Source organism: Procambarus clarkii, chromosome 65, assembly GCF_040958095.1.
Source record: "Procambarus clarkii isolate CNS0578487 chromosome 65, FALCON_Pclarkii_2.0, whole genome shotgun sequence".
Taxonomy (NCBI): Eukaryota; Metazoa; Arthropoda; class Malacostraca; order Decapoda; family Cambaridae; genus Procambarus; species Procambarus clarkii.
In genome coordinates this window covers 25,842,219-25,862,508 of record NC_091214.1, presented here as the reverse complement: position 1 = coordinate 25,862,508, position 20,290 = coordinate 25,842,219, and the positions used below count along the sequence as shown (strand labels likewise).

The 20,290-nt window shown below is 42.4% G+C and overlaps 1 long non-coding RNA gene across 4 annotated transcripts in view; it reads left to right on the top strand.

Moving 5' to 3' along the window:
• Positions 1 to 20,290, top strand: part of LOC123771005 (uncharacterized) — a 424,821-nt gene that overhangs the window by 109,498 nt on the left and 295,033 nt on the right. For all 4 annotated transcript variants that reach the window (XR_011223793.1, XR_011223795.1, XR_011223796.1 and 1 more), the window contains exon 3: positions 12,574 to 12,651. This is a non-coding gene — a long non-coding RNA (uncharacterized lncRNA). The remainder of the gene's footprint in view (positions 1 to 12,573; positions 12,652 to 20,290) is intronic.

Below are 20,290 nucleotides of genomic sequence, written 5' to 3'. Positions count from 1 at the left end.
CTCTCTCTGTATCTCTCTCTCTCTCTGTATCTCTCTCTCTCTCTCTCTCTGTATCTCTCTCTCTCTCTCTGTATCTCTCTCTGTATCTCTGTGTCTCTCTGTATCTCTGTATCTCTGTATCTCTCTCTCTCTCTCTGTATCTCTCTCTCTCTCTCTCCTCCTCCGCTCTCAACACACACATCCTCCCTGGACTATACATATATAATTCAATTTCCCGTGGGAACGGCGTCAGTAGTATTGTGTCGCTGGGGTGGTGTCCCTACACTTTCCCCTCTCCCTTCTCCCCTCCCTCCCACCTCTCTTCCCCTCCTCCCTTCCCTCAACACCCCTTCCCAGCGATGGCCCCCCTGAGGGCCACTCTTGAACACCATGAGGCCATGGAGCTGTCGGGCGGGCCACTAGCACGGAGGAAATGGTGTAGGTGTTGTCTTTATCCGAGTGTGACTTGGCTGTAAATACGAGCACACTGGTTGTTGCTGTTGGCAAGAGGTGAAGGGGTGTATTCGTGCAGGCACATGCAAGCGTGCGCGCGCGCCCCCCCCCCCCCCCCACACACACACACACACACACACACACACACACACACACACACTCACTCACTCACTCACTCACTCACTCACTCACTCACTCACTCACTCACTCACTCCTGGGGAGGGGGGGGGGGGCTGACGGCTAAATGGACAGCATGCTCTGGATTTGTAGGTCCGGGGATCGATCCCCGGCGAAGGCGGAAACAAATAGACAAAGTTTCTTTCACCCTGATGCATTGTTCACCTAGTAGTAAATAGGTACCTGGGAGTTACAGCTGCTACGGGCTGCTTCCTGGGGGATTGTGTGTGGGGGGGGGGATGGTTAATAGTTGAGAGACGGGACCAAAGAGCCACAGCTCAACCCCCCGCAAGCACAACTAGGTTAGTACAGACACACACTGTATGTACTTGCTTTAGAGTTTCTGGTAATATAATGAAAGACCGGTTCAGGAAAAAAGCCAATGGTAGACGGGTACCATACCTTGAGATACCTTGAGGTTACCTTGAGAGGATTTCGGGGCTCAGCAACCCCGCGGTCCGGTCGTCGACCAGGCCTCCTCGTTGCTGGACGAGGAGGCTGGAGGCGAGGAGGCCGCGTCCAACCAGGCTGTTGGACTCGGCTGCTCACAGCCTGACGTATGAGTCACAGCCTGGTTGATCAGGTATCCTTTGGAGGTGCTTATCCAGTTCTCTCTTGAACACTGTGAGGGGTCGGCCAGTTATGTCCCTTATGTGTAGTGGAAGCGTGTTGAACAGTCTCGGGCCTCTGATGTTGATAGTTCTCTCTTGAACACTGTGAGGGGTCGGCCAGTTATGCCCCTTATGTGTAGTGGAAGCGTGTTGAACAGTCTCGGGCCTCTGATGTTGATAGTTCTCTCTTGAACACTGTGAGGGGTCGGCCAGTTATGTCCCTTATGTGTAGTGGAAGCGTGTTGAACAGTCTCGGGCCTCTGATGTTGATAGTTCTCTCTTGAACACAGTGAGGGGTCGGCCAGTTATGCCCATTATGTGTAGTGGAAGCGTGTTGAACAGTCTCGGGCCTCTGATGTTGATAGTTCTCTCTTGAACACTGTGAGGGGTCTGCCAGTTATGCCCCTTATGTGTAGTGGAAGCGTGTTGAACAGTCTCGGGCCTCTGATGTTGATAGTTCTCTCTCAGAGTACCTGTTGCACCTCTGCTCTTCAACGGGGGTATTCTGCACATCCTGCCATGCCTCCTGGTCTCATATTGTATCCTTCTGGTAGTATTGTGTCAGCCATCCCGGCGACACAATACTACTGACGCTGTTCGCCGCCCAGAACAATATTGGCTTCCTCATTCTGAAATGTACGGTAACAATAGAATATATTAACAGGAACTATCTGAATAGTGAACAAATGGAATGCAATAAGAAGTGAAGTAATGGAAGCAAACTCCATAAACAGTTTTTAAATGTAGATTTGTTTACCTGTTGATTACAAATTGAGAGGTAGAACCAAAAGCTGAAGTTCAACCACGTCAGACTTAATTAGGTAAATACGTTTTTCTCTCTCTCTCTCTCTCTCTCTGTCTCTCTGTCTCTCTCTCTCTCTGTCTCTCTCTCTCTCTGTCTCTCTCTCTCTCTCTCTGTCTCTCTCTCTCTCTGTCTCTCTCTCTCTCTGTCTCTCTCTCTCTGTCTCTCTCTCTCTGTTTCTCTCTCTGTCTCTCTCTCTCTGTCTCTCTCTCTCTCTCTCTCTCTCTCTCTCTCTCTCTCTCTCTCTCTCTCTCTCTCTCTCTCTCTCTCTCTCTCTCTCTCTCTCTCTCTCTCTCTGCCTCTCTCTCTCTCTCTCTCTGCCTCTCTCTCTCTGTCTCTCTCTCTCTCTCTCTGCGCGCGCGCGAGCGAGCGAGACAGGCAAAATCAGACAAACCCTCTTTCATTGAACACTAAGCCGTATCTGTATGTAGTCTTCAATAGAAAAAAAAAACATTTGTTACTAAACCAACCCGTCCTTCTATTTACATAGTGCGTTTTGTGACTGTGGACCATCGTACATACATAGACGTAATGGACAACTAGATAGTGGAATTTGGTACTCTTCACTTTACAATGTGACAAAAATAAAGCTAAAAAAACAAACTTAAATATTCCTAGACCTAGTATAGCATATGTATGTACCATATTAGGCCTCAGATAGCGTGTATTAGGCCTAGGAAGGTTAGGTTAGGTTAAGTTTTCTTTCCAACATCAGTACAAAGACTTCTGTTAAACAGGAGGATGGGCTGGACTAAACCAACAGAAACAGCAATGTGTTAGGCAGCTGAACATTGTATGTTGTGGTAACACCTTCGTGATTGGTGACTGGTTTTGAGGCTGAGGATTGGATTCATGTCGGTTGAATAAGTGAGGACTGGCTAGAGGGAAGCTTCATAGCTCACACAGACTTGCATGAAGTTTGCTAATGACACGAAACCACGCAACAAGTCAAAACACTGAACACAAAAACATATGCAGGCGATGAGTCACAATAACGTGGCTGAAGTATGTTGACCAGACCACACACTAGAAATTGAAGGGACGACGACGTTTCGGTCCGTCCTGGACCATTCTCAAGTCGACTTGAGAATGGTCCAGGACGGACCGAAACGTCGTCGTCCCTTCAATTTTTAGTGTGTGGTCTGGTCAACAAAAACATATTTCCAGGCATCGAGCCCATGGTTATATTGGCGTGGTATGCCCGTGGTATGCCCGTGGTATGCCCGTGGTATGCTCGCGATTGTCTCTGAGTTAGCGTGTTGGGCTGTGTGTATCCATCGTTGTCAACAAGATATGCATATATTATGAAGGCTCGTCATCCAGCACGTCAAGCTCCCATTAGATTTGCTCTCCTGTTATGGAGGAGCGTTGACCTCCTGTTATGGAGGAGCGTTGACCTCCTGTTATGGAGGACCGTTGACCTCCTGTTATGGAGGACCGTTGACCTCCTGTTATGGAGGAGCGTTGACCTCCTGTTATGTAGGAGCGTTGACCTCCTGTTGTGGAGGAGCGTTGACCTCCTGTTGTGGAGGAGCCCTGACCTCCTGTTATGGAGGAGCCCTGACCTCCTGTTATGGAGGAGCCCTGACCTCCTGTTATGGAGGAGCCCTGACCTCCTGTTATGGAGGAGCGTTGACCTCCTGTAATTTGGACCATACGACTGTCGAACAAAAGCTTCCCTTGACCCGCAAAATAAAAATAATTCCGTTGTATATATTCTTAGCAGCTGTTGGCAAGAGCTGGCCAGGTCCCAGCTGGGAGAAGCAGCGGCCACAAGTCATACTCTCCACCTGCACATCGGTAACAAATGCTCCACAGGTTGTGCCCGGGAGAAGCACCTGTGGCTCCTTGGGATTCGTTCTATATTATACATCAGTGGTAAACGTTTCCCCCCAGAGGTGACGTTCCTGTTCTCTGGCCCGCGGGGAGTTCTTTGCCATTTCAAGTGCATTATGGAGTTGTTTCTGACCCGCCGCTGCCGGGTCTTCCACTACCACATGTGTGTTATCCAGGGTTCGCCCACTTAAGCCTTCTTCGTTACAGGAACTTTTGTTAATATTTGTCTAGCTTGCGCGCACGCGCACAACCACACACGGAGCGCTGGTGGCTAGTGGATAGTTCGCTGGACACGAAATCCTGTGGACCGGGGTTCGATTCCCGGCGCCGGCGAGAAACAAAAATAGGCAGAGTTTCTTTCACCCTGATGCCCCTGTTACCTAGCAGTAAATAGATACCTGGGAGTTAGACAGCTGTTACGGGCTGCTTCCTGGGGGCGGGGGGGGGGGGAAATAGTAGTTAGTAACAGTTGAGAGGCGGGCCGAAAGAGCAGAGCTCAATCCCCTCAAGCACTACTAGGTGAATACAACTAGATGAATACACACTAGGGAATTTCCTGGACATTTACACTCAAAAGAGACAGGAATCTGTACACCAGTTGATTGACAGTTGAGAGGCGGGACCAAACAGCCGAAGCTCAACCCCTGCAAGCACAACTAAATGAGTGCATACTCACATACATTTGCATATGCAACATTTGCGTGACCAGTGTTGGTGTACAATACGAACGTTGACAAATGAACAATGTTCAAAATGTGGAACCGGAGAATAAGTGGGTATAGATGGAAGCTATAGATACAGATAAGTCAGAAATTTCAAAAAGAACTTCAGTGAAAGAATTGCAAATTCTTACCTTGAAGTTGTTGAAGCAAACTCGGTGCACAATTAAATATGTAAATTTAATATGCAAATGAGAGAGCAGTCATTGCATTATAATATTAATTGTTCTAAAAGTTAGTAATTCCCAAAAGAAATCGCTAAGCTAATATAACTAATTGTTTGAAAGGTGGGACTTAGGAGCTGAGGTTCCAACCTACAGGTGTATCTAGGTGAGCATATGTATAGTAGGTTACCACATCTAGGTGAGCACATGTATAGTAGGTTACCACATCTAGGTGAGCACATGTATAGTAGGTTACCACATCTAGGTGAGCACATGTATAGTAGGTTACCACATCTAGGTGAGCACATGTATAGTAGGTTACCACATCTAGGTGAGCACATGTATAGTAGGTTACCACATCTAGGTGAGCACATGTATAGTAGGTTACCACATCTAGGTGAGCACATGTATAGTAGGTTACCACATCTAGGTGAGCACATGTATAGTAGGTTACCACATCTAGGTGAGCACATGTATAGTAGGTTACCACATCTAGGTGAGCACATGTATAGTAGGTTACCACATCTAGGTGAGCACATGTATAGTAGGTTACCACATCTAGGTGAGCACATGTATAGTAGGTTACCACATCTAGGTGAGCACATGTATAGTAGGTTACCACATCTAGGTGAGCACATGTATAGTAGGTTACCACATCTAGGTGAGCATATGTATAGTAGGTTACCACATCTAGGTGAGCACATGTATAGTAGGTTACCACATCTAGGTGAGCACATGTATAGTAGGTTACCACATCTAGGTGAGCATATGTATAGTAGGTTACCACATCTAGGTGAGCATATGTATAGTAGGTTACCACATCTAGGTGAGCACATGTATAGTAGGTTACCACATCTAGGTGAGCACATGTATAGTAGGTTACCACATCTAGGTGAGCACATGTATAGTAGGTTACCACATCTAGGTGAGCACATGTATAGTAGGTTACCACATCTAGGTGAGCATATGTATAGTAGGTTACCACATCTAGGTGAGCACATGTATAGTAGGTTACCACATCTAGGTGAGTACACATGCCAGAGAATAAAGGCAGAAATAGACTTTTTATCCCCAATATTTTATTTCGTGTTTTAAGGAGAAGAGGAAAAGACTGGAAAACAATAGTGACGCCCCGCTCCTGTGCCAGGTAAGTCCACTACGGGCTCACCATAGCCCGTGCTACTTGCCCCGCTCCTGTGCCAGGTAAGTCCACAACGGGCTCACCATAGCCCGTGCTACTTGCCCCGCTCCTGTGCCAGGTAAGTCCACTACGGGCTCACCATAGTCCGTGCTACTTGCCCCGCTTCTGTGCCAGGTAAGTCCACTACGGGCTCACCATAGTCCGTGCTACTTGCCACGCTCCTGTGCCAGGTAAGTCCACTACGGGCTCACCATAGCCCGTGCTACTTGCCCCGCTCCTGTGCCAGGTAAGTCCACTACGGGCTCACCATAGTCCGTGCTACTTGCCCCGCTCCTGTGCCAGGTAAGTCCACTACGGGCTCACCATAGCCCGTGCTACTTGCCCCGCTTCTGTGCCAGGTAAGTCCACTACGGGCTCACCATAGACCGTGCTACTTGCCCCGCTCCTGTGCTAGGTAAGTCCACTACGGGCTCACCATAGCCCGTGCTACTTGCCCCGCTCCTGTGCCAGGTAAGTCCACTACGGGCTCACCATAGCCCGTGCTACTTGCCCCGCTCCTGTGCCAGGTAAGTCCACTACGGGCTCACCATAGCCCGTGCTACTTGCCCCGCTCCTGTGCCAGGTAAGTCCACTACGGGCTCACCATAGCCCGTGCTACTTGCACCGCTCCTGTGCCAGGTAAGTCCACTACGGGCTCACCATAGCCCGTGCTACTTGCCCCGCTCCTGTGCCAGGTAAGTCCACTACGGGCTCACCATAGCCAGTGCTACTTGCAACTTGTTCCGAGTAGCTGAATCTATAACAACAATAGTAACGTGGTATAGCGTGTAGTCAAAAGTAAAATGTAAGTACAAATAACTTTCACTTCGGACTTAGAACATAAGAATAAAGGTAACTGCAGAAGGTCCTTTGGTCCATACGAGGCAGCACCTATTTATAACAACCCAATCTCATTCATATGTCTAACCTACGCTTGAAAAAATCAAGGGATTCTCCTTCTATTATGTTAATGGTAACATAATGGTAACAGTAATGGTGATTTACTGGTAAATATTACGATATTTTGCCCCGTTTGTGCCCTCGGCATAGATTTTCTGGCCTAGATTATACTCTGACAAAAGCTTGTCTGTCGCTGCAGTATATTTGTATTTATTTCATTTGTATAATGGGAATAGACGATAAGAGAAATTTCTTGGCATTAAACAATGTAAAAAGATAACAGTTCTCCCTCAATCAGCCTCGCTGTCATTGTTGAGATTGTTCCTATATTCTCGAACAAGAATATATGTATAAAACGGGTTTATATTGGTGTTTATGCTAGCCGGAAATTAAAAACTAACTCATATAACGGGCGGAATAATGTATATTACATATTTTTTCCTCTATGCAGGCGATGAGTCACAATAACGTGGCTAAAGTATGTTGTATAATGTTCTACATATGTATGTATGTATGTATGTATGTATGTATGTATGTATGTATGTATGTATATATGTATATATATATATATGTATATATATATATATATATATATATATATATATATATATATATATATATATATATGTATATATATATATATATATATATATATGTATATATAAAGTTGTATATATGTTGTATAAGGTATGATGTAAAGTAACGTGGCTAAAGTATGTTGACCAGACCACACACTAGGAGGTGAAGTGACGACGACGTTTCGGTCCGTGCTGGACCATTCTCAAGTCGATTGTGAGAATGATCGACTTGAGAATGGTCCAGGACGGACCGAAACGTCGTCGTCCCTTCACCTTCTAGTGTGTGGTCTGGTCAACATATTTTTTCCTCTATACTCCGCATTCGAGATGACGTTGATTAAACTAATACATTTTCAATAAACGAAATAAGAAGTGATGTTATAAAAAGACCTAAGACTGCTTATGACACGCACATGTTTGTTATATAAAAGGGGGTCCGTTTTGCATCATTTTTTATTTGTTATTTATTTATATATACAAGAAGGTACATTGGGGTTTATGAAGGTACATAACATTGATTTTTTTTACAGTCTTGCAAGGCCACTAACACGCATAGCCTTTCGGGCAGGTCCTTAATCTAACACATAATTATAAGTAGGTAATTTATAGCAAAATTTGAAGAATATTAATACGTACATTGTAGCAAAATTTTATGAATATTAATAGGATATACTGTGAAGTAAAATTTGATTATTAATAGGTACATTTATTGTAGTGTAATTTGAAGATTATTAATAGGAACATTGTAGCAAAATTTGCGTTTTGCATAACAACTATGATGTAAGTTGATAGTAGTGATTACAATGGTGAGGTTGCATGTCTTAGGCACATATATTGGAGGAGTGAGTAGCACAAGATACAGTGCGAGTTTGAAGCACTAGGTTAGACACTGTGAGGATCAGATTAGGTACTGTTTGGTTTTACTTTTGAATAAGGTGTAGGTTGGACAACTTTTTAAATTCGTTAGGGAGTGAGTTCCATAGACTAGGTCCCTTTATTTGCAGTGTGTGTGTGCACCAATTTAATTAGCTTGGGGATATCAGAGATATTTATTACTGGTGTGGTGATTGATGGTTCTATTACATCTGTCAAGGAAAAGTTTCAGATCAGGATTTGTATTTAGAACAAGATTTTGTACATGTAAATAGCACAAGAGAATGTTTGGAGCGAGTGTATGTTTAGCATGTTTAGGGATTTAAACAGAGGGGCTGTGTGGTGTCTGAAAACAGTTTGTTATTGTTCTGATAGCAGATTTTTTGCTGGGTGATGATGGGCTTGAAGTTTGCAGTAGTTGAACCCCCCATACCGTATTTAAGATAAGGATAGATTAGCGAGTAGTATAATGAGAGGAGAGCAGAGTGGGGAACATAATATCTGATTTTAGAAAGTATACCAACAGTTTTTGAGACTTTTTTGGCTGGGTGTTGCATGTGGGTGCTGAAGTTGAGTCTCCAAGGAACTTATCATTTTTATTGCTGAACATTATCTATCTGAAGTTTAATTTAATTTGATGATTTGCTTCCAAATAAAATCTAGTAGGTCTTTTCTATGTTTAGTGTGAGTTTGTTGGTTGACATCTATATGTGGACCTTTTTTAATTCATTATTCAGTGTGTGTGGGTTGAGGTCTGAGTAGATGAAGGTAGTATCGTCAGCAAATAGTTTAGGTTTAAGAATGTTAGAGACATTTGTCAAATCATTGATGTATATAAGAAATAAGAGAGGTCCTAGGATGCTGCCCTGCGGCACTCCTACGGTTAATGGTAGAGTAGGAGAGGTTATATCATTGATGGCTACATATTGGTGTCTGTCACTAAGATAGGATCGAAAATAGTCCGGAGCAAGACCTCGGTTTCCATAATGGTGAAGTTTAAGTAAGAGTAGTTATGGTTAACAGTATCAAAGGCCTTTCTCAGATCAATGAAGAGCCCAATTGGGAACTCATTTTTGTCAAGGGCTGAGTACACCAAGCAGACTAATAATTGCATTGTTGGTACCCTTTATGAGCGGAAGTCAAACTGACAGGGGGCTTAATATGTTGAATTTTACAAAGTAGGAGTAGAGATGTTTGTAAATAATTTTTTCAAGTATTTTTGATAATATAGGTAGATTTGATATCGGTCTGTAATTTGTTAATGTCAGCCGTATCGCCTCCTTTATGAAGTGGCGTTACTCGTGTGTTTTTTAAGGATATCAGGGGCAATTATTATTATTAACATCTTTATTGACACAATTTAATAACAATTTTGCCTAATCTGAGAGTTTAAATTAAGTCTTATTAAAGTGAGTGAGGATAATGCTGGTATTCACTGTCACACAGGACAGAGGGTCATTACCATTATCTTGAGATTATCTTGAGATGTTCGGGGCTTAGTGTCCCCGCGGCCCGGTCCTCGACCATGCATCCACCCCCCAGGAAGCAGCCCGTCTCAGCTGATTAACTCCAGGTACCTATTTACTACTGCTAGGTAACAGGAGCATCAGGGTGAAAGAAACTCTGCCCATTGTTTCTCGCCGGCGCCCGGGATCGAACCCTGGACCGAACCCGGGACCACAGGTTCACAAGTCCAGTGTTCTGTTCGCTCCCGCCGGCTCCCAATTCCATAATTTCATTTTAAGGGTATCAGGACATCGAGGATTATGTCTCCCCCATGCTATATTTTCACCCAATACACCGAGCAAAAAGTAGTCTCAATAGCAATAATAACATGATGTACGGGACGCATCGGTGTGTTTCTCTCCTTCAATGTGTGTGTCTGCGAGACGGCGTTCTCAGAGGTATTCACGTCTCCAGACACTTATCAGGGAGGCGTTCATTAAAGCAGCTTTCACAAGCCCGAGCGGTAATGATACACACAAGGGAGAAGCGCCGCTCGTGTGCGTTCACGTGTCCCCGGTAGCTGGCGTGATGTTCATTAATGGATTTCTTAATGTGCTGGGAGAAAGACACGCTCAGGTGGAGTGAAATGGTTGGTTCATTATTTACAGAATATTCTTTCATTGTTAAGAAATCTTCATATTACATCTTCATGTTCCGATTCCTTCTCTTGTTTCTTATTGATGCTGCCATTACTCATCCTTTCCCACTCCTATTACATCCTTCTTTCTCCAGTTCTTCTACATTTTCCTCTTACTACTTCTCTCTCGAACCATCAACCCCCCCCCCTACCCGTTGTAATTCTTATGCACAATTATTCCTCTTCCTTCTATTATTAACCGTCTGTACCTGATTTCATTCTTCTGCTACGCCTCCAGCTCGAAAATGCTCTCCAATGTACTATAGACCTGCATAAATTTTTAAAAAGTTTTCAATATAGCACAACGTCATTTTTTAAACACATTTTTGGTATTGGAAAATGCATAATCCTGGATCCAGGACCGTCTTGCTGATAGAAAATTGGGAATAGTTTTAAACGGTAAAGCATTCAAATGGCTGAGCTTAAAAAGTGTGATTCCTCCTGGTTCAGAGGAAGCAGAGAGTAAGGAGGAAGTTTTTTGGTTTTCAATAATACGGAAAGTGATCCAGGTAGAACTTGCAACTTGTTCAGGCATTATAGTTTACTTTTTTATATAGAGAAGATAGCCGGTTTACACCCGATGACGTGTTATATTATGACCAAGCCACACACCAGAAGATGAAGAAACGTGAAACGTTTCGGTCTGTCCTCGACCATTATCAAGTTGTATGCCATGATAATGGTCCAGGACGGACCGAAACGTCGTGGATCATCATCTGACGTGTGGTCTGGTCATCATATCTTCAGCCACGTTATTGTGACTCATCGTCTGCAAGTGTTATATATTCTGACCACGTAACTGTCCTTCCCAAGGATGCTCATGCTAGTACTACTGCTAATCTCAATAGTTCAGGAGCCTCCGAGCTATTTCGGGGCCTCCAGAACATCCCAGTGAATTCAGTAGAGTTTCAGGATGGTCGACGTTTATACCATCATAGTCAAATCGGTTAAGGCAGGTGTCTGAGAATCACCTGAACGCGGGTTCAAGTCACTCCATTGCCTCAAAATGATTTTCACAACTGCTAATACTGCTGATGTTTATACTGCAACTTAAGTTATTTTTTTCTACTGCTACTCCTGTTGATAATGCTTCTAATGTCGTTACTGTTACACTACTACTGCTATATTATTAGTGTTTGCTACAACCTGTATGGCTCCTTGCTACAAATATTATTAGTACTACTGTCCCTCACTTTATTTTCATCCTTATGCTGCTCTTGCTACACCTTTTTTTCACTTGATGCTTATATGCTTAATTTTCCTTCCCTTCGTCCTGCAACATATCTAACCCAAATTCTTAATGGTTATGTATTTCTCACTCTAATATTGTTGTTGTTTAAGATTCAGCTACTGGGAACAAATTTCCAAGTAGCACGGGCTATGGTGAGCCCGTAGTGGACCAACCCGTTCTCGCAAATTTAATAAGTCAATATTGACTTATTAAATATGTGCATAGGTGACATACTTAACATAATAGTTTCCCTTGAAAAGCTTCATAGAAAACACCGACCTTACCTAACCTACTTAATATGTTAAGATAAGCATCTTATTGCTTCGTAATTACAATTATTACCTAACCTATACCTATAATAGGTTAAGTAACAATTGTAATTACGAAGCTATAAGATGCTTATTTTAACATACTAAGTAGGTTAGGTAAGGTCGGTGTTTTCTATGAAGCTTTTCAAGGGAAACTAATATGTTTAGTATGTCACCTATGCACGCAACTAATAAGTCAATATTGACTTATTAAATTTGCGAGAACGGGTTGAGTGGACTTACCTGGCACAGGAGCGGGGCTGTAACTGTTCTCACTCTATAATACTGCTGCTTCCTTTTATCCTGCTGCTGCTGCTACCTCACGCATCCATCTCTCTGCTGCTGCTGCTCTATTTACACCTCTCTTCCTATTAATTAGTTTTCCTTTCACTCGTTTTTTTCGTGTAAGACGCCAGGAGGTGAAAATAAATTAATCCTTCTCTTCTTCATAATTCTCTCTTCATCTCTCCTCCTAATCTTTTCCCTTATGTTCATCTACGGCATCTTGCCATCTTGCTCTTTTGTTATAGACTAAACCTTAACATTTAATATTAGTTTGTATTTGAGAACATAATTGTGGGGTTGATATTAACGCTTTTCTTTCCTTTTCTTTTTGTAGGTGGATCTTCGTGTGTGTTCACCTCGTGACACGAGTAAGCAGAACACCGAACTTTCTGCGCACATCGCCTCATACCAGGTAATGAAACGAGTCAATTTTCCTCATGAAATAACTGTGTGCCCAAGATTACAACCAAGTGCCGTCGGGACGGTGGGGAAAATAGCCTCGGCTACCATCGTCTTTTGTACGGTCACGGTTGGTCGAGTGGTTAAGGTACCATGTACACTAGTTGCATAGTGCTCCTGGCTATCTGGGTTCGAGTCACTTCTGGGGTGTGAAGTTTTCAGTTGCATATATGCCTGGGACCATTCAAGTTTGTTCGTATATATATATATATATATATATATATATATATATATATATATATATATATATATATATACATATATATATATATATATATATATATATATATATATATATATACGAACAAAGATTATCTTATATATATATATATATATATATATATATATATATATATATATATATATATATATATATATATATATATATATATATATATATGCAATTGACGATCACAAAACACTGATCATTTTATGCGGAAAATCCACAGAGAAATATGAAAGGAGGTGAACGTTTCGGCTTTGTTAAAGCCTTTGTCAACACCAGACTGACTAAGGAGAAGGGAGAAGGGGAGGATATATAGGCCGACACCTGACCAACCCATCCCTAGGGTTGGTCAGGTGTAATTAACCAAAAAAGGTATAGCTTAGCTTAGAATGGTCAAAGAGGATTAAGCGGTCAGAGAATAAGGATGAAAGATTAAAGAAAAGCCTCATGAACACACAATATATGAATATACAATTATAATGAGACATTGTAAGCCTCTCCATCAAAGTTGTTTCTTAAACTGTTGTGCAATATTATAACCTAAAAATGGATCAAGTTTGTACATTCCAGTACTAACATTAAGAAGATTTGGACACTGACTGATTAGAGCAGACTCAATCAAATTCCGTTCCACGAAACCACGTTCTCGTGCTCGTCCACGTAATATTAACTGGAATGGGGCAAAAAGCATTACCAATTGTGGGGATTTCGTGGAACGGAATTTGATTGAGTCTGCTCTAATCAGTCAGTGTCCAAATCTTCTTAATGTTAGTACTGGAATGTACAAACTTGATCCATTTTTAAGTTATAATATTGCACAACAGTTTAAGAAACAACTTTGATGGAGAGGCTTACAATGTCTCATTATAATTGTATATTCATATATTGTGTGTTCATGAGGCTTTTCTTTAATCTTTCATCCTTATTCTCTGACCGCTTAATCCTCTTTGACCATTCTAAGCTAAGCTATACCTTTTTTGGTTAATTACACCTGACCAACCCTAGGGATGGGTTGGTCAGGTGTCGGCCTATATATCCTCCCCTTCTCCCTTCTCCTTAGTCAGTCTGGTGTTGACAAAGGCTTTAACAAAGCCGAAACGTTCACCTCCTTTCATATTTCTCTGTGGATTTTCCGCATATATATATATATATATATATACAAACAAAGATTATCTTATATATATATATATATATATATATATATATATATATATATATATATATATATATATATATATATATATATAAAGTATCGACTAGGAAAATGAAACGAAAATTCCGAACGTTTTCGAGGTTCACCGCATAATCAAGGAAATAGTCCTGAATTTCAGGATATTGAAAACACACGTTCTGGTGATAGATTTGCTTTCTGGGGGGAGTGGGGGGGGGGTGCTCTCGACACTTACTTGGCTACACCATTTGGGGTCGAGGTGGTTCCCGGCGTGCATTCCATCTAGTGTATATAAGCAGTAGCTAAAATTCAGATTCTAAAGTTATAGCTAAGGACCATATATAATTATTATAGGAAATTAATAAATATATATTGTAGTTATAGATCATTAAAAAAAATTTATTGATAGATAATTATTAGTAGTATATAATCGTGTACATAATCAGGCAAGGAGTAATATTGACGGTAAAATATCAATTGAATTGATTACAGAACATTATTGATCATAACAGACAATTTAGGTAATGATTAAAGGAACAGACGCTTTAATTTGCTGTCTTAACAACCTAAATGAGCAATTTGACATTGACATTTTGTTTAAGATAATTGTTTAAGACATTATTACCATAGGCTGAGAGTAGATCATGCTTCGAGAGCCGATGTTTCTCTTATCTCTAAAGGTAAAGTACTCGATACTTAATTATTTAAATGTTTCTAAAGTTTGAAGTGTAGTGTTAGTATTTGTTTTAACAAGTGTAGTGTTATTTGTTTCCCCCAAGTACTGAAAGCAACATTTTTTTTCCTTCAAATGTTTAAATTCCAACATTTTTTCCTTCAAATATTCAAATTCCAATATTTTTTCCTTTCCTTCCAACATTCTATTGTCTCATATTATTTCTAAAAGCCACAAATATGTCGATTTAAGTTTATTACAGTCTAGTTGGAATGTTTAGAGTGGTTGTTTGTGGCTCTTTAGGTTAACGTGGGCATGTGTTGCATGGTTGGAAAGGAATATATTTTTGGGCGAGGTTGGTCAGAGGTCACCGTAAAGGTTACCTGCAGCTTGTGGCTGCCGGGTCGATTCCACGTGACCGCTCGTAGAGTACGGGGGTGAAAAGTTGAAATTTAATGTTTTCATTTTGTATGGAACGACGTAAGGAAATATTAGGCTTCTTGACCAGTAGGAAAATAAAATATCAATATTGGAATTATATTTATCTTAATACTATTTTGGTTATTGTTATTTGATCTCATTTTTATTGTTCCCTCTAACTTTTCCTCTATGCTTCATATTTTTCGCCTCCGTTTTGTTTTTTCTGTCTTTTTCCACCATTCTTTACTATCCTATTTTTGTTTGGCTTTTCCTCCCGTGTGAATCCATACCCAGCGAGCCAGAGAGACGGCAGTGAGCCTCAACAATAACAAATGGAAGATGCCGCGTGTCGTACCAGTCCGCCGAGGTGTCGTACCATCTATACACTGTCGCCGCCTGTCGTACGCCCGCCAACACGGCTCACCAACTCCACTAAGGGATGGGTGTTTGCTTGTCAATCTGGCTCCGGTGGAGGAGTTTAGTTTACTTCCCACCTCACACGTGGCTATATTGGCGTGGGGACGAGGTACAGAGGTATATTTTGAATTTCTAGATGAATTTTTTTTAAGATAATCTTTATACGAGTACCAGTTGGTACTCTGGGGGGGGGGGGAGCCAGTCGGCCGAGCGGACAGCACGCTGGACTTGTGATCCTGTGGTCCTGGGTTCGATCCCAGGCGCCGGCGAGAAACAATGGACAGAGTTTCTTTCACCCTATGCCTCTGTTATCTAGCAGTAAAATAGGTACCTGGGAGTTAGTCATCTGTCACGGGCTGCTTCCTGGGGGTGAAGGTCTGGTCGAGGACCGGGCCGTGGGGACACAAAAAGCCCTGAAATCATCTCAAGATAACCTCAAGATATCCTTCTCCGTCCTGCCTTATTCTTATTACTTTATTATACAATTCCAGAAGAATTGTTAGGCATGATTTCCCTTCCCTGAACCCATGTTGGTGTTTGTTTCCATACTATATGTTCACTAGTGCAACCAGTCTTAACCTGATTATTCTTTGAAGTATTGTATAGGGGATATTTGTCAGTGATACTGATCTGTAGTCAAGTGCCTCTTCCCTATCTCCTTTTTTGGAAATTGGTACCACATTTCTGTGGCAGCAACACAATATACAGGGTGTGTGTGATCAGGATCAAGCTCTAGCTCCTGGACCCCGCTTTTCTAGCCATGTGTGTCTAGGCTTCTTAGGTCGGCTTGACAATTCAACAAAGTGTAAACAAAGTGACGTTGTATGACCATACACGACCACCCAGTGACCTTGTATGACCATACACGACCACCCAGTAACCTTGTATGACCATACACGACCACCCAGTGACCTTGTATGACCATACACGACCACCTAGTGACCTTGTATGACCATACACGAACACCCAGTGACCTTGTATGACCATACACGTACACCCAGTGACCTTGTATGACCATACACGTACACCCAGTGACCTTGTATGACCATACATGTACACCCAGTGACCTTGTATGACCATTCACGACCACCCAGTGACCTTGTATGACCATACACGACCACCTAGTGACCTTGTATGACCATACACGAACACCCAGTGACCTTGTATGACCATACACGACCACCTAGTGACCTTGTATGACCTTACACGAACACCCAGTGACCTTGTATGATCATACACGTACACCAAGTGACCTTGTATGACCATACATGTGCACCAAGTGACCTTGTATGACCATACATGTGCACCAAGTGACCTTGTATGACCATACACGAACACCCAGTGACCTTGTATGACCATACACGTACACCCAGTGACCTTGTATGACCATACATGTGCACCAAGTGACCTTGTATGACCATACACGAACACCCAGTGACCTTGTATGACCATACACGTACACCCAGTGACCTTGTATGACCATACATGTATAAAGATACCAACCACATGTGTCCTGATGCACATACAAAGAGAACGGGAGCTCGACCCACCATAAAATTTAATGAATAAAATAGTTAATTATTGAATTAATTACTTTTAATTTATAAATAATTGAAAATATTCCACTTTAATGCCTTTTAATCCTAAAATTACTAGGCAAAATCATCTGTGTCCACACCCTTTACACCACCGCCCATGGGATGGGTATGGGGTGCATAATAAAGAAAGAAATTGAAAGAAATTGAATTGTCTACACCCGCATTTTATTTCCACATTTATCTCAATTGTCTTATGTTCCCTCTGCGTTTTATCTTGAGGTTATCTTGAGATGATTTCGGGGCTTAAGTGTCCCCGCGGCCCGGTCCTCGACCAGGCCTCCACCCCCAGGAAGCAACCCGTGACAGCTGACTAACTCCCAGGTACCTATTTACTGCTAGGTAACAGGGGCATCAGGGGGAAACTCTGCCCATTGTTTCTCGCCGGCGCCCGGGATCGAACCCGGGACCACAGGATCACGCGTCCAGTGTTCTGTCCGCTGAGTCACAGGGTCCCCTGTGGTTTATAATGGCCAGAGACTTATCTCATATCTCTGCGAAATGTTCAATTGTTCACACATTACGTTGGCAGAGAGAGAATAGGTCACAGTAACGGGGTTGAAACAAATAACGCAACTAGAGTGTGGGGTTTCGTCTGTGTACATCAAAACGCTGTGATGCGTAGCTGGTACACTGTTGCGTATTGTGAGTACGTAGCTGGTAGACTGTTGCGTATTGTGAGTACGTAGCTGGTAGACTGTTGCGTATTGTGAGTACGTAGCTGGTAGACTGTTGCGTATTGTGTGCGCGTAGCTGGTAGATTGTTGCGTATTGTGAGTGCGTAGCTGGTAGACTGTTGCGTATTGTGTGCGCGTAGCTGGTAGATTGTTGCGTATTGTGAGTGCGTAGCTGGTAGACTGTTGCGTATTGTGTGCACGTAGCTGGTAGACTGTTGCATATTGTGTGCACGTAGCTGGTAGATTGTTGCGTATTGTGAGTGCGTAGCTGGTAGATTGTTGCGTATTGTGAGTGCGTAGCTGGTAGACTGTTGCGTATTGTGTGCACGTAGCTGGTAGATTGTTGCGTATTGTGAGTGCGTAGCTGGTAGACTGTTGCGTATTGTGAGTGCGTAGCTGGTAGACTGTTGCGTATGGTGTATGTGTAACTGGTAGAATGCTTGGTATTGTGCGCGTAACTGGTAGAATGTTGTGTATGGTGAGTGCATAGCTGGTAGACTGTTGCGTATTGTGAGTGCGTAGCTGGTAGACTGTTGCGTATTGTGAGTGCGTAGCTGGTAGAATGTTGCATACGCTATATATATATATATATATATATATATATATATATATATATATATATATATATATATATATATATATATATAATTAGTTTTGTTGAATAAATGCCATCAGACCATCCGGCGCACTACCAGACTACCAGGCCACACTGTACACCACCAGGCCCCACACACTGTACACCACCAGGCCACACTGTACACCACCAGGCCCCACACACTGTACACCACCAGGCCCCACACACTGTACACCACCAGGCCCCACACACTGTACACCACCAGGCCCCACACACTGTACACCACCAGGCCCCACACACTGTACACCACCAGGCCCCACACACTGTACACCACCAGGCCCCACACACTGTACACCACCAGGCCCCACACACACTGTACACCACCAGGCCACACACTGTACACCACCAGGCCCCACACACTGTACACGGCTGCACACTTCACCAAAGTACAACAACTGTATCTCACGTTCATCTGCCGCCACAAAATTGAATTACTAAAATTGGTGCACGTGTCGACGAATACGCTCAGAGCGCCCTTGTATAATTTACCACGAGACTCACCCACCGTAATGCCATATGAGTGAGATTTACATGCGCTTTGTGTGTTAAATAAGGTTGAATATGCCCGGGCCTGAGTGGGTGGAGGCGGAGTCCTTAATGGCCCAGTTTTGGCCGCCAGTTTTCATCTTTTTTTCATCTTTGGGCTAATTTTTTATTTTTTTTTTATCATTTTTTTAACTACTTTCTGTGATAGATTTTTTTTACTGTTTTGTAACTAGATTTTGTGGTATTTTTTTATTATTATCTTTTGAGTTTTTTGTTACTAGTTTTTAGCATTAATGGTATTTTTATTGCTGTATTTTTTCCTTTTCACGTGACGTGTTAGTTCTTTTACTGTTACTCTGCCATATATATTCTCCAACGTTATCTGTACCAATGTGGCTCTACTTGAAATTTAGTAAATGTAATTTTTGTATTGCTATTCATTGACAGTACATTTTAACTGTTTCAGTTACTGTTGCCAAAATGGTTTCCATATAATTGTTTTTTCCCCGTCCCCCGGTAACACTAGTGTGGAGATTGTTCTGTTCGTACAATTAAAGGGTCTCATAGCACAGTTGGTTGCGTTCTCGACTCTCAATCGCAGATCCAGGGCTCGATTCCCCGAGCGAGACAAATGATTGCACATGTTTCATTTCATCTAGTGCTTCTGTCCACCTGGCACTAAATTGGTACCCCGGTAATCCGAGAGTTGGGCAACTGATGTGGAGGCGATGAGTCACAATAACGTGGCTAAAGTATGTTGACCAAACCACACACTAGAAGGTGAAGGGACGACGACGACGTTTCGGTCCGTCCTGGACCATTCTCACAATCGACTTGAGAATGGTCCAGGACGGCCCGAAACGTCGTCGTCCCTTCACCTTCTAGTGTGTGGTCTGGTCAACTGATGTGGAGTTGCATCTTGAGGAAGGACAGTAGGTCGACCTTGAGAATTATTATTATTAACATCTTTGTTGACAAGATTTAATTACAATTTTTATTAATTACAATTAAATTAATTAATTACAATTAAATAAAGATTTAATTACAATTTTGCCTAATGGGAGGAATTCAATTAAGTCTTATTAGAGTGCGAATAATGCTGGTATTCACATAAGTGAACAATATAATGCTGAATACTCAGTACACTTTATAATATATTTTAGGGAATAAGCCTTTGGCTCCGGGAATTTTAATCTTGATATAATAATGTTGATTTGAAATCCGGACTGTTGTTGTAATTCTCTTCAAAACGCAGACATGCATAATAATAATATTCACTCTTTTCATATGAAA